The following is a 15000-nucleotide window of genomic DNA, read 5'->3' on the forward strand; positions in this document are numbered from 1 at the left end:
TTGTAGGTGAGTTCCAAGTAGGTCAACCCATACGTACATGAAGGCAGGCAATACAATTACTCAGGCGTACTCTGGATAAACCCATATTTAAAAATTTGGCCAGAAAACTCGCCCTTCAAATCGACCGATATTTGAAGGACGAGTTTCTTTAACCAAATTTTAAAATATGGATTTTTACAGATAAATCGGTCGATATTTGAAGGCCGAGTTTTCTGGCCAAATTTTAAAATAATATGGGATTTTCCAGAGCACGGCAGTACTGTAGTATGTGTAAAAGAAAAAGATTGCGCCTTAAACTGTCTGTACCGAATGTACTTACAGCATGGTGGGTGGGAAGGGGGGGGGGGGGGGGGGGGGGGATAAATACAGCATCGAGCCGAGCTATGCGTTCTAATTGTATAGCACTCGCCTTCGGACAGGAATATCCCGGTTTCGACCTCCGCTCTGAGCGGCGCATAGTTGAGTCCTTTGGAAATGGCTCTTTTCCCACATTCTCTCATCGTAGTCAGATATAAAATAAGTACCTGGTCGATAGCAGTGTTGTCTGTGTCGAAAAAAAACAAAACAACTATAATATTGCCTAACAGGCGTCATGAAACCTTGAATGTTTATAGATAGAACGTAGTTAACGTCAGTGACCTCTTTGTTATTGTTTTTAGCCAACCTTTTATAATGATTAGTTCTCACTAAATTGTATCAATCAGACTGTGTTCAAGGTTACATAATATTATAGTTTTGTGTGTTGGTACGTTATATCCAACTGACAAATGTTATGAGCTTTTTGGATAAATGCAATGCATCAATAGCATGACTGATAGAATATAGGGAGAATTACTCCCCCCCCCCCCCCCCAAAAAAAAAAAAAATGGCTGGCTAACAACTGAGGATCGTTTGAATCGATCAATATTTGAAGGACGAGTTTCCTGGCCAAATATTTTTAGAAAAGTGTGTGTTTTTTGTGTGTGAGTGTGTTTTTTTTTTTTATTGTGTGTGTGTGTGTGTTTGTTTTTTTTTTTTTTTTAAAGCGCGGTGGTGTTGTACGAGCTGAGTGACGTTAATTTCGTTCTATCTGTCTATAAGTTAATGAAGGCTACGGCCTGACAATGACCCCAAATATTACGTCAAAATACAAGGCAACCACCACCGAAAGAATACAACTGGATGAATTGTATTCTATAGCTCGACCATTAGGATCATTTGTTTCCTTAAGCACTGCTAACTCACTAGGCCAAAACTAACCTAAAATGACGTCACAAGTCCTAGTGTCAGGCTATAACTATAGATAGTATGCGCTTGGCTAAGAAGCTCATAACATTGCCATCCGGAAGTATAACGGACCAACACACAAAACTATGTGTATCCATGAACGTTTATAGTCGGGTTAATACAGTTCAGTGAGCATTACTCATAAACGCGGATGGCAAAAAACAATAGCAAAGACCAGAGTGACGTCATCGTCGAACTATCTATAATTTAACTAAGGCGACGGCTAGTATTGCGCTTATTAAAAACCGCAAATATGCTTGAAATCGAGGTGGATCTATACTAGAATAGAATTTCCATGCATACACAACAATGTCAAAATTCAACGATAATAATAATATTCGCGGAGAGCATCAGAGCTAACCTTTTTGTCAGTTTCAATTTGGCATATCCATAGAAACGTTATCGATCGAATTTTAGGCATCTTTCGGCTGAGGGCGGGGGATATCATGGGGATTGGGAGTGGGTGTATTTTGGGAGATACTTGGAATTCAACGACATTTTTCTGGTCATTATGGAGAGAAATATTCACCGGGGATCGGTTTTAGCTGCTAACGTCGATGTAGAAACATTTTACTTAATCAACGTATACTTACTTACGGGTCTGATAACCCAATCTGCTATGGGTTCATTGTTGTAATGGTAATACTCTCAAACCACTACAATAATATTGTCTAATGTTATAGGAAACCGTAATTAATTGTATTCGGTTATCAGACTTGCTAATGTCATGTTCGCACGCAGGAATAAATTCGATAGTTTTATAATAATAAATATAATAAATGGCATGTATATAGCGCTTCACACCGTTATCACAGACAATAAGCGCTTTACAGTGATATAAAACATAACATATTACAGTAAGACAAGTGTTGATGGAAGCGTGATACGAATTCAATTTAACAACAACAAAACATGATAATAGTATAGCAACATAAGACGTTAAAAGATAAAAGTTTAAGCGAGATTTGAAAGTTGTCAACGAATCCGAGCATCTCACGACATGTGATGGGGAGAGAGTTCCAAAAATGGGGGGGGGGGGGGGGGGGGGGGGGGGGGGGGGGGGGGAATTGAAAAGATTGCTCACCTATTTTTGCGCAAGGTCTTATGTTTGACAAGGATTGATTGGTGATTGCTCGACCTCAAGTTTCTATTGGGGACAGAGATATTTAGAAGGTCTTTAATATATGAGCGACTGTTAGCGCTCAAGGTTTTAAATTAAATTAAACAAATTATATCCCCTTTATTCATCCCATAGGGGAATTTTGTCTCTCAGGTCTATTCCAAGGGAAGACTGGAATAACCCAGGCATCAACCGCAATGCAGCGCCGCAAATTGAGCGAGGGCGAGGTGACTTGCTCAAGGACACAAAGCGCAGCGGCGGGTGATCGAACTCGGTACCTTTTGGGTACGAAGCAAAGACCGTACTGCTGAGCCACGCTGTTGTAGACAAGTTATCAGGCATACTGACATGTCTACCTATGTGATCTTGTGGCTTTCGGATCGGAAGGTCCTGGGTTCGAGCCTGCTCGGTGCATAGTTGTCCATGGAAAAGGCTGTTTACTCACATTCTCACACCCTACGCAGGTATAAAATGAGTACCTGGCCGTTGTCTCTATCCGAAAAAAAAAATTATAATATCCCTTAACAGGCGTCATGTCCCGTCCTACATGTTAAGTGTTGCTGTTGGCCAGGGACCCCTTGTAAAGCGCTTTTAGCACAGATAGTGGATATTGCGCTATATAAAAGCTCTTTTTTTTCAACCTATGAAAGATGTTCAAACAAGCCCATGTTTGGGTTTGGTTGCCTGCTGATGTTTGCACATAGAAGCTAATAATTATTAGACGTTTCATTTTTCGACTTTATTTCATCATCAGCAGATCAAAAAGTAAATTTATTTTTGGAAAAAGGGAAGTCTTCGGTTAGAGAGTTATTAACAATTCAAGCTGAGGGTCGTTTTAATCGATCAATATTTGAAGGACGAGTTTACTGGCCAAATATTTTTAGAAAAATGTGTGTGTTGTGTGTGTGTGTGTGTGTGTGTGTGTTTGGTTTTTTTTTTTTTTTTTTTTTTTTGGGGGGGGGGGGGGGGTTTAAGTTTGGTGGTGTTGTACGAGACGGTTGATAGTTTAACTCTTTGCCAGTGGTATTCGGTTTTAATTTTTCTTTTCTTTTATCATACCTGACCATAATATTATCTCATTTTGTTAATGGGTTTAATATTAACTTATGACTTCTTGTTTTTCTTGCGTTTTTATACGGCGCAATATCCACTAAATGTTTTGAGAGCGCTTTACAAGAGGTCCTAAGCCAACAGCAGCACTTAATTAATGTGTTGGACGAGTGTCATACCACTAGACCACATAGCCTCTTCTTGTTTTCCATGTCTTGTGCGATTTGGGAGTTTTGTTCGCTCGTAGAAATCGTTGGTTGAGTCCTTTGTTATATTGTTTTCATAATGTGAGAGCATATGGAAGAGATAGTGGTCCTTTTGCTTGTGTTTGTCGTCTACCAATACGCTTCAACAGTCATGACGTCACTTCCCTCGTAATGACGCATGGTAACTTAGTAACTGGCTCTAAACTATCGGAACAATGACGGACGATGAAATATTTCTCCGACGAGCATAAAAGCGTATCCAAAGGAAAAAAAAAACATCATAAATCTGATCATGTTTTGACTTTTACACATTCTGATCACAAGACATATGAAAGTTCTAGCCAGCATGAAGAATAAAAAGTACTGATTTTCTTTGTTTAGAACCACGATGGCCGCCGTTGCTGGGCGACGTCACATCAGACTATTGAATCCAAATGAGCTATGCATGCTATAATAACCACCGGATATTGTGAAATGTGACAGAAATTCTGTTTCGCTGTTAAAGGGTTAACATAAAACCTGTAAAGAGATGTTTTTATATTAATTTATTGCCCTCACTTCCTCAGTGGGTAACAAAGTCTATTCCAGGAACTGCATAAATAAATTATGGCTGTTTATGATAGAATTTTGTTTTATTATTATTATAACAGCTTCGGTTCAAAGGCAAATCTTGAACGGTTGTTGTTCCCCACACTGTGCGTATGTGTTTGTGTGTGTGTGTGGGTGTGTGTGTATGTATGTGTATGCGTGTGTGTTTGTGCCTCTTAGAGCTTTAGGTCTGCCCTCTTAACGAAAAAGACCGTATTTGCAGAAATTTGCGAAATTCACTTTTTTACATAATGTTGACAATTAAAAGAAGGCCTTTCTATTACACTTGGTTTAATTGTCGTAAGTATCATAGTTTCTGAGATAGCGTGCCGTATATGCATGAATTTTTCTATTTCCTTCATGATTTTTACAGAAAAAGACCGTATGAGCTTTTATACGGTCTTTTTCCGTAAATATTGGTGTATACGGTCTTTTTCCGTAATTACTAGTGGAAACTCTATCGTACGTTTTCATGACTGACTGTAGTAACGAAATATATCAAGGTCAAACCCTCGCAAGTCGTCGTTGCATTACTATTGCACCGTGTTGATTAAGACAATTCTTAATCGTTTTGACAGGAGGCATCCTTTCTATGTGCCAAAATAATGAGAATAGCCTTTATTTGCGCCAAATAGATGAGGAGAAAAGCGCATATCTCCAAAAGTTTTAAAACTTGCGACAGTTTTACGTGATCCATTCCGTTTTCCTTATTTTGATTTAAAACATTTGCATGTCATTGTATTATATTATATAACCATCATTTGGAAAAAAAAAAACATGTTCTATAGAATATGTCGGTGTGCGCAGTGTCCTATCTGATAACTCGTGGTCACAAAAGGGACAATGACACGAGAATTACAAAAACTAGGATTTCTGAAGACGAAGAAATCATAGTTCAACCCTATAATGATTGACGTGGGAAAGCTCCAAATCCATATGCTTTCAATCACCCACTAAAAGCGTAAACATTCGCCATATATACCGTAACTTCCCCCCAAATTTTCATTGAATAATGTTTGTTTGGATTATAAGACAACTGAGTAATCGCGAGTCTTACAACCTCTACAACAAACCAATACGTAAAACCGCGAATATAGCTATGACAGAATTCAGGGATGAAGTATGCAAATTTTGCACCTTTCTTTTAAAATACGAGTCTGAGATACACCTCATAACTACCAATCGAATGTAGAAAGTGGAAATGAATTTGCAGTGTAGATTTACTAAAGGTAATTGCCAGAAAACAAAACCTTTCTAGCTAAATATCTCTGAGAATTCACGTTGCAATGATTTATTATGGCTTTTTTAAACACAATGTTCTTTATGATCGGACTAAAAGTGTTAATGTTAACATTATTAGTGAGTAAATGTAAATATTGCTGTTCGAACCTCAAAGAAATAAATAGCAATGTGAAATTGAATGTAAGCTTCAATTTATTAAACGAAAACAGATAATGTGCACGTTTCGTGAATACCCTTTGTCAACAAAAATGGATGAATGAAACACTACAGACTATATTATCTCATTCGTCTGTAGTGTTTCATTCATCCTGTCTTGTTGATAAAGGGGAAACCCGACACTTCCACGTCTGTTTTCGTTTAATAAATCGAAGCTTTCATTCAATTTCACATTGTTATTTATGTCATTATTACTGAAGCATTACGATTTGCCTCTCAAGAACAGTAAACATAATATATATTTTCGTATCTTTTTAATCACCCCCCCCCCCTCCCCTTGCCTCCTGATTATATCTTATTTCAATAACAATTAAGCATGCTTTCATTTTTAACAATTAGTCATTTACTGTTTGCTCAATAAGAATTAATTTTATGCCCTGTTTTACTCTGTATTTTAATTTTAGTTGGTAAATTCTTCAATGAAGAGATGCCGCGAAAGAATCTCTCTGAATTCCTTCTATTACTCATGTTTTCTTCTAATATAAAAAGCAATTCTTTTCCACTGAATAAGTCAATCATTTGATATTATTACTCCAAAAACCTGAGGGTTTATTTACCAGAAAACAACAATGTTCCATTTGAATACGGTCTTTGAAAACAAGCAAGTGAGGCCAATATTTACGTTAAAAGACCGTATTGTCTTATACGGTCTTTTTCCATGAGTCTACGGAACGGAGTCTGTCAATTCGAAACGTAAAAGACCGTTCGACCATTTTTAGCTAGAATAATCAACTGTTTATAAAACTTTATTATATAGGTGAATAGAGAATTCATTCTTGTGCATTTTTATGAAAAAATATATCGCCTGTCTTTATGAACCAAGCCAATACGAACGTGAAATGTTTTTTGGCTCTCCTGCAAAAAGACGTCTGATGCATATACGGTCTTTTTCCTTACGACGGCAGAGGTATACCTGTACCCGAACACGAACAACGAAATGTAAAAAAAAAATGTAATATCGCAACGTTGGAATCTATTATGTAATAATAGTTTAAACCTTTAAATGTATCTATCTATCTATCTATCTATCTATCTATCTATCTATCTATCTATCTATCTATCTATCTATCTATCTATCTATATATATGTATGTATAATATATATATATATATATATATATATATATATATATATATATATATATATATATATATCCATCTATCTAAACGGGAAATCGGCCCCAGAGATCAGGAGGAGACTAGCAATGGCAAGATCAAAGCTAGAAAAGATGAATAATATCTGGAAAGGGCAGTGCATTCAAACAAAAATCAAAATCCTCAAAAGCGTTGTTTTCCCAACTGCAACATATGGATGCGAAGCATGGACTATCAGCAAAGCAGAGAGCACAAAGATCACAGCTTTTGAAATGGCATGCTACAGAAAAATACTCAGAATATCATGGACTGAAAAACAAACAAACAAAGAAGTCCTGAGAAGGATCGGAATAAAATCACCAATTCTTCTTCAAACTGTAAAGAAATTGAAACTAAACTATTTTGGCACACGACTCGCCACGAATCATTAGAAAAGCACATTCTGCAGACAAGGGTAGACGGCAAGAGAGGAAGAGGTGACAACAAGAAGCTGGGAACAAGATATATGTGAATGGCTGGAATGACAGCAACTCCAGCAAGTAGACTGGCGGAAAACCGTAATCTGTTTCGCAAGAAAGTTCGGGAAGCAACGTCCTACGCAGGATCAGCTGACTAGATGATGATGATCTATCTATCTATCTATCTCTCTCTCTCTCTCTCTCTCTCTCTCTCTCTCTCTCTCTCTCTCTCTCTCTCTCTTTCTCTTTATATATATATATATATATATATATATATATGTATATATATATATATATATATATATATATATATATATCCATCTATCTATCTATCTATTCTATCTATCTATCTATCTATCTATCTATCTATCTATCTATCTATCTATCTGTCCATCTGTTTGTCTATCTATCTATCCATCTATCTATTTATCTATCTGTCTATCCATCTATTATTATTATTATTATTATTATTTATTATTATTATTATTATTATTATTATTATTATTATTATTATTTTATTATTATTGTTATTATTATTATTATTATTATTATTATTATTATTATTATTATTAATATTATTATTATTATTATTATTATCGCCTTACAAAATATCACGTCTTGTCGACTTCCTTGAAACAGCGAGTTTGATGTGTAAATAAATTCCTTTCCTCTTAAAATAAATACCAAGACTTCGGTGTCCGGGAATTGGAGTAACGAGACACAGAACGTGTTGAATGACATGTTTACAGTGTTCTATCTATCCATCCATCCATCCATCCATCTATCTATCTATCTATCTATCTATCTATCTATCTATATATATATATATATATATATAATATATATATATATATATATATATATAATTGGAGTAACGAGACACAGTACGTGTTGAATGACATGTTTACAGTGTTCTATCTATCCATCCATCCATCCATCCATCCATCCATCCATCCATCCATCCATCCATCCATCTATCTATCTATCTATCTATCTATCTATCTATCTATCTATCTATCTATCTATCTATATATATATATATATATATATATATATATATATATATATATATATATATTATATATATATATAATTGGAGTAACGAGACACAGAACGTGTTGAAAGACATGTTTACAGTGTTCGGCGGGTTTAGATATCGGGTCGCATGTAGACCGTCATTAGTAGCGATTGTTTCTTGTATTATGTCGTCAAATAGGTTTTAACAGTCGTGACGTCACTTCCCTCGTAATGACGCATAGTAACCTAGTAACTGGTTCTGAACTATCGGAACAATGGCAGACGCCCTTATGAAATACTTCTCCGACGAGCATAAAAGTGTATCCAGGGGAGAAAAACATTATAATGCTTTACAAAGGGTCCCTGACCGACAGCAACACGTAACAATTAGAACGAGACAACGCTGTTGACGACCAGGTAGTCATTTTACAACTGAGTACGGTGAGAGAATGTGAGTAGAGACTCTTTTCCAAGGACTCCACTATGCGCCGAGCGAAACTATGACCTTCCGATCCGAAAGCGAATGTCATAGCGCCACAAGACCACATAGCCGCACAGCAGTTATTGGGTAGCTGGGTATGTCAGGTCAGGGGCGGTAGCATGCAATTGCTATTGTCAGTGTGACGCTACATTAACCAGGATAAACTCCCGCTCCATTGGCCTCAAGTTATCTGAAGGATTACACAAGGTAACCCCAACTTAATCGATCGATATTTAAAGTCTCAAATATTAGACTTTTTTGACAATATACACAGATTTGGGAGCCGGGGGAGGGGGGTGGGTAGTGGTAAGTCACCTTAATTGATCGACATTATAATTATTTGAAGTAGTAGGGGAGGAGGGAAGGGGGGGGGGGGGGTAGGGTTAGGTTATCTCAATCGGTCAATATTTGGAGTATAAGTTATTTCTATTTTATAAAAAAGTGTTTTGTCAAGTAATGTAGACTTGTGTAAACGTAGTGTTGTGGCCGTATAATTCCTCTTCTTCTAGGTTCCATGCCTGGTCCAGGCTTCGGATACTGCATGAATTATCTCTCTCCATTCCTCCCTGTCTTTTGCTTTTTTAAACAGCTCTTGGATTGTTAGGCCGTATGATAATGTATGCGTAATTTGTCTTCTCTCTATCCTGTTGTAGTGACAACCGCGTATTGAAACCGATTGTGCCAATGTTTGGTATTCCTAGAAAAAGGGCTTCGTGCACAAGATTAAATCTACCCGACTCAAATTTTAAAAAAAACAAAAACACGTATTTAATATTTTGGCCAGAAAGTCGCCCTTCAAATATCGATCGATTAAAATGATCCTCATCTTGGCAAAATCTTTCAAACCTGGGACTTGCGAAGTCCCTGGTTTGAGAGGGTTATTTTTTATTTTTTTGTTGTTGTTGCCAAGATTATTTTAAATGATCGATATTTGAAGAACGGGTTTTCTGACCAAATTTGAAATACGCATTTTGTGGGTGTTTTTATTTCTCTCTAAGAGTAAGGAAGAAAAGTCAAAAGAGATTCTTTAAACTGTAATCTCTGCCTGGCCATTGACGTCAATGTCTGAGATCGTGAAGCCCATGGTCGAATTCCAACGTATCGAGCCGGTATCAGATGATTGGTGCTGGCGTCTACTTTGAGCTTATGGTCATATCTCATCATAGGATTTTAGAGCGAGGATAAAGCGGTATTTGATATTATGGTAAGAGCATTGAGCAATTTTATGTAATTAACTGGGCAAGTGTATTCATTGTGATTACTACAATGGTAGAAAATCAAAAACAAAACATTGCTAAAATTTAATGGGGTTTTTTTCCCCCTTAAAATGTGACCCATCGCCTCAAAACGGCGTTATGCCAGGATGACTTAGATTATGATTAAAATCGAATATAGAGTGGAGAAATAAGAAACTATTTTTTTTAATGTTTTATTTATGAAAACAGATCAATATGGTTTCTAAAAACGATGATAGGGACAACCTTATTTGTCTAGTCACTTTGGCTTTAACTCTCTCCTTACCACCATAGGAAAATCGTCACATTCGTTACGATCCAACCAGCATTTTTAGCATTCAGATTTCTTTTGTAAATCACACAATTTAAAGAAAATTCTTTTATTTATATAGATATATAAAAACGTGACAATGTGTTGTGGAGTTCATTTTGCTGAAGAATATTATGCATAGAATGTATTTGTTGCTTTTCTGTTTTGAGTAAGAAAAAAATATTTTTGTGTTGGGTGGGTGTGAAATTTTTGGGAAAATTCTGAAAATGGCTGGTAAGGAAAGGGTTAAAACGATTTGTTGATATCTGGTTCATCCTGGCATAAAACATTTTCGAGGCGGAAAGTCACAAATATTGTGTGTGTTTATCACAAAGCCTCATTTCTTGCATGGTGGAGTGTGTAGACCAAACCAATTGATAATTTTTAGCGGCTTGTCTTAAAATATTCCTATTTAGGTTATATTAAATCAGTTCCATTTTTAAGATGGGTCAGCGAGCGTGGCTCAGCGGTAAGGTCTTTTAACCCTCTTCCGCACTAGGACAGGACAAAACAGTCCCGTTGTGTCCCAAGCCGTTGTGAAATGCTACAAAATCAACGGGACAGGACTGTCCCAGTCCGGTGTTCATATCGTTTGTGATAGTAGAAAAATATAGCAGACTTCCGCACTAGGACAAAAAAGTCCCAGACTTGGCGGCGCCGTGTCAAAATTGAAATGCCTGTCTTTATTTTCTGCATCCCTACTACTCCTCCTCCTCCTCCTCCTCCTCCTCCTCCTCCTCCTCCTACTACTACTACTACTACTACTACTACTACTACTACTACTACTACTGCTACTACTACTACTACTACTACTACTACTACTACTACTACTACTACTACTACTACTACTATTTCTATTGTTGCTTCTGCTGTGGCTAATGCCACTAATATATTAATACCTACATCCCTTATATTTTGTATTTATTTCCAATTCCATTGTATTTATTTTCCAACAATAGTCCACACTTTATTTTGGTTCACTTTCTATACTGCATTACACAGTTCCTCCCCGCCTCCCCTCTTTTGACATAATTAAGTACGCACCTTTTATAAATTTCTATTGCTCTGTTTTAATTCGCGCTTCCTCACAAAGTAGCATACAATTTCCTGCCCATCAATGTTTTTGTTTATGCATCTTAACAACGCCACTACCACATTATCTCATTCGTCTGTAGTTTTTAATTCATCATGTGTTGTTGATGAAGGGGAAACCCGAAACGTCCATTTTTATCTGTTTTCGTATATTAAACTGAAGCTTACATTCAATTTCACAGTTATAATTTATTTATTTATTTCAATTCTGAATATAAAAAAGCAAGAACAATTCAAAAAATAATTCTATTTGATGAAACCACGTAAAGAAGGCATAGCAACATAAATATTTTCGGCAATTTAAAAACGTATGTTTATAAATATAATTTAAGAAGTGTCACACTTTGTGACACAGCAGTAACGTGTCTAAAACCGGTCGCACATCTATTCGGTAACTTGTGAGATCAATTATCTTTATCGTTATTTATTTCGGGAATTCTCAATGAAAATATTTATAAGTTAGTCCTTCTGAGCCACTTGGACTCATTGTAAAACAAATTAAGTCCTTTAGAGCCTTGTAGCCAATGGTGCAGGAGTTATTCCGGTTTCAATAGCGTGAAGCGGACAATTAACGTATTTGTTTGAAAACCTTTGAACGGGACGCTAGTCTGTAGTCTATCGCAGATTACTATCCCAGCTTGACAGGTACCTTTTACACCTGAATGGAGTGAGTGATTGGAGTAAATTTTCTTGCTCTAGAAAGTACAAGTTGCCTTCGGTCGGAATCGAACACAGAACCTCTGAGTCCAGAGTACAACGCGCTAACCATAGGCCATCTTGCCTCCTAAGCTTATAAATCCGGAACTTATCCATGTTTCTGTGGCGTTGAGCAGACAGATAACAGTTTAAAATTTAAAATAATAAAATTCATTTTTTTCATCCCATAGGGGAAATTTTTCTCAAGGGTCTATTCCAAGGTAAGACTGGAATAACCCGGGCGTTAGCCGCAATGCAGCGCCGCAAATTTAGCTAGGACAAGGTATAACCAGGCGTCAGCCGCAGTGCAGCGCCGCAAATTGAGCTAGGCGAGGTGACTTAATCAACTGATGCCTTTCGGGTACGAGGCATGCTGACTTTCTATTATCCTCTTGAATGATGCTAGTCCGTCAAAGATTACTTTCATCAGCGAACTGGTACTCATTTGCACCTGGGTAAAATGAGGTGATTCCAAGAAAGTCATTTTAAGATAAGATCGGAGATCACCATAGAGTCTACGGAATTGACCCTTGAGCAATCTTTGGGTCATTAAAGGATGCACCCAATATTGTTTTCTCTTTCAATTTGTCTTTTTTTTTCCACGTGGTAAAGCACAGAAATATGCAACCTCTATTTCATCCATTACAAGTATTAGTAGTAGTAGTAGTAGTAGTAGTAGTAGTAGTAGTAGTAGTAGTAGTAGTAGTAGTAGTAGTAGTAGTCGTGGTAGTGGTAGTAGTAGTAGTAGTAGTAGTAGTAGTAGTAGTAGTAGTAGTAGTAGTAGTCGTCGTCGTAGTCGTGGTAGTGGTAGTGGTAGTAGTAGTAGTAGTAGTAGTATAGTAGTAGTAGTAGTAGTAGTAGTAGTAGTAGTAGTCGTAGTCGTAGTCGTGGTAGTGGTAGTGGTAGTAGTAGTAGTAGTAGTAGTAGTAGTAGTAGTAGTAGTAGTAGTAGTAGTAGTAGTCGTCGTAGTCGTAGTCGTGGTATTGGTAGTGGTAGTAGTAGCAGTAGCAATAATATTACTTTTGCTATAAGAATATTTCATGATTATATAAATCTTATGTAAACAAATCCCATTGTACAGTGTAAAAAATCATTGTCGTCATGTCGTATCTTATGTTGATTCATAAAATGTGAATTATTACAGTTGCAATTGCCTACAAAAAAACTTTTGAGTCTTGTAAAAAAAAAAAAAATAATGCATTCGCGCAGGTGTGTCCTGGGACAGTCCTGTCCTAGTGCGGAACCCCTTTTGAATAGAAGTTTTCTCCATTGGGACAGGACAAATTTGTCCCGGGACAGTTTTGTCCTAGTGCGGAAGGAGGGTTATTATTCGTCCCTGAAAGGTACAGAGTTCGACTCGACTACCCGCCGCGCTGTGTTAATCCAGTCTTCCTTTGGAAAAGACCCTAAAGACAAATTTCCCATTTGGGATGAATAAAGGGAATTTTAGTCTTATTTTTTCTGTTTATCTTTATCATTGAGACATTCAATAAAATGTTGTGGAAGTTCTAATGCCCCTTCTCCCCCCCCCCCCCCCCCCACCCCGCCGACATGTTAAGTTAGAATACTGTTTGAGGCAACATAATTCTTTTCGAACACTTCCCCATTCAAATTGGATTCAATTGTCTGATTTCACGTCCGCCTAGCAACGGGCAGCTTGGTTCTAAACAAAGAAAATCGGTACTTTTTAATTCTTCCTACTGGCTAGAACGTTTTCACATGTCATTGGATCAGTATGTATAAAAGTCAAAACATGATTTTATTTATATATTTTTTATCCTCTGGATACACTTTTATGTTCGTCGGAGAAGTATTTCATAAAGGCGTCCGCCACTGTTCCGATAGTTTCGAATCAGTAAGTAAGTTACTATGCGTCATTACGAGGGAAGTGACGTCACGACTGTTGAAGCCCATTACTATTACACAGAGACAGCGTCATTTTATTTATTTGAAGTTTAAAAAAAAGTTTTAGCCATGGTTTGGAGCGGAAAGAGCGATGTTTCGTTCTAGTGTCTTATTTTGAAGTGAAGGTCCAATAATGTTATTTGTCAAACACATGACCTTTTCTTGTTTATCTAGCTTGTTTTTTGTTTTTCCTTTCTTGGCATTCCTGTATTGGTTCCGCGTCCATCAGCTCAGTTAGTGTGCTCAGGATAGTTTCAGTTCAGTTAGTGTGCTGGTAGTTTCAGTTCAGTTACAATTCAGTTGATGTGCTGATGACAGTTGTGAAAATTTAGGGATCCACGTGTCTGTTCTTTTATTATTTTATTTTATTTTTTGTTTTCGGGCTTTTTAAAACACCACGTGTTAGATCTGCCCCCTGTGTGTGGAACGCTCTTTCAGCAGACACCAGCAGATACCGTGATCCTCTGCTCTCCTTTAAAGCCTCTTTGAAGACAGAGTCGGGCTTCCTTTCAGTTTTCTGTGAGAAATTTTAATGATTTTATTGAATGATATGTAATAATATATGATCGCATGTTCATATTATATGTATAAAGCCCTTCATCATCATCAACATCATCATCATCATCATCATCATCATCATCATCATCATCATCATCATCATCATCATCATTATTATTATTATTATTATTATTATTATTATTATTATTATCAATATTATTATTATTATCATCATCTTTGAAATTATGACATTTTTGTTATTTTTATTCCGTATTTTTAAATCATGGGCTGCGTTTATATAAAGGAACTGTGTTTTCAGTCCACCGGAAATAAAAATATTTAAAAAGGACCAAATATCGTCGATACTTACCTTAGTCAATACTGGCGACTTTGATGCTTAGCCTATTGTAGGTTAGGCATCATCATAAATGGACAGGCATAAAATTTATGGAAATTTGACGGCTTTATAATATCATTTACAGCGCTTTATTTACTCTCGGAAAGTCTTGATTGAGAGTTGTTCGAA

At 36.7% G+C, this 15000-nt stretch overlaps 1 protein-coding gene across 1 annotated transcript in view; it reads left to right on the forward strand.

Annotated features, from left to right (window-relative positions):
- Nucleotides 1-9789: 9789 nt before the first annotated feature.
- The window catches only part of LOC144967272 (beta-1,3-galactosyl-O-glycosyl-glycoprotein beta-1,6-N-acetylglucosaminyltransferase-like), an 81875-nt gene continuing 76664 nt past the window's right edge, over nt 9790-15000 (forward strand). Inside the window, exon 1 of the mRNA XM_078904311.1 lies at nt 9790-9942. The gene's annotated coding sequence lies outside the window, so the exon portion shown is untranslated. The remainder of the gene's footprint in view (nt 9943-15000) is intronic.

The sequence above is a fragment of the Berghia stephanieae genome, chromosome 3 (assembly GCF_034508935.2).
Source record: "Berghia stephanieae isolate SIO BIC M18660-M18661 chromosome 3, UCSD_Bste_1.3, whole genome shotgun sequence".
NCBI lineage: Eukaryota > Metazoa > Mollusca > Gastropoda > Nudibranchia > Aeolidiidae > Berghia > Berghia stephanieae.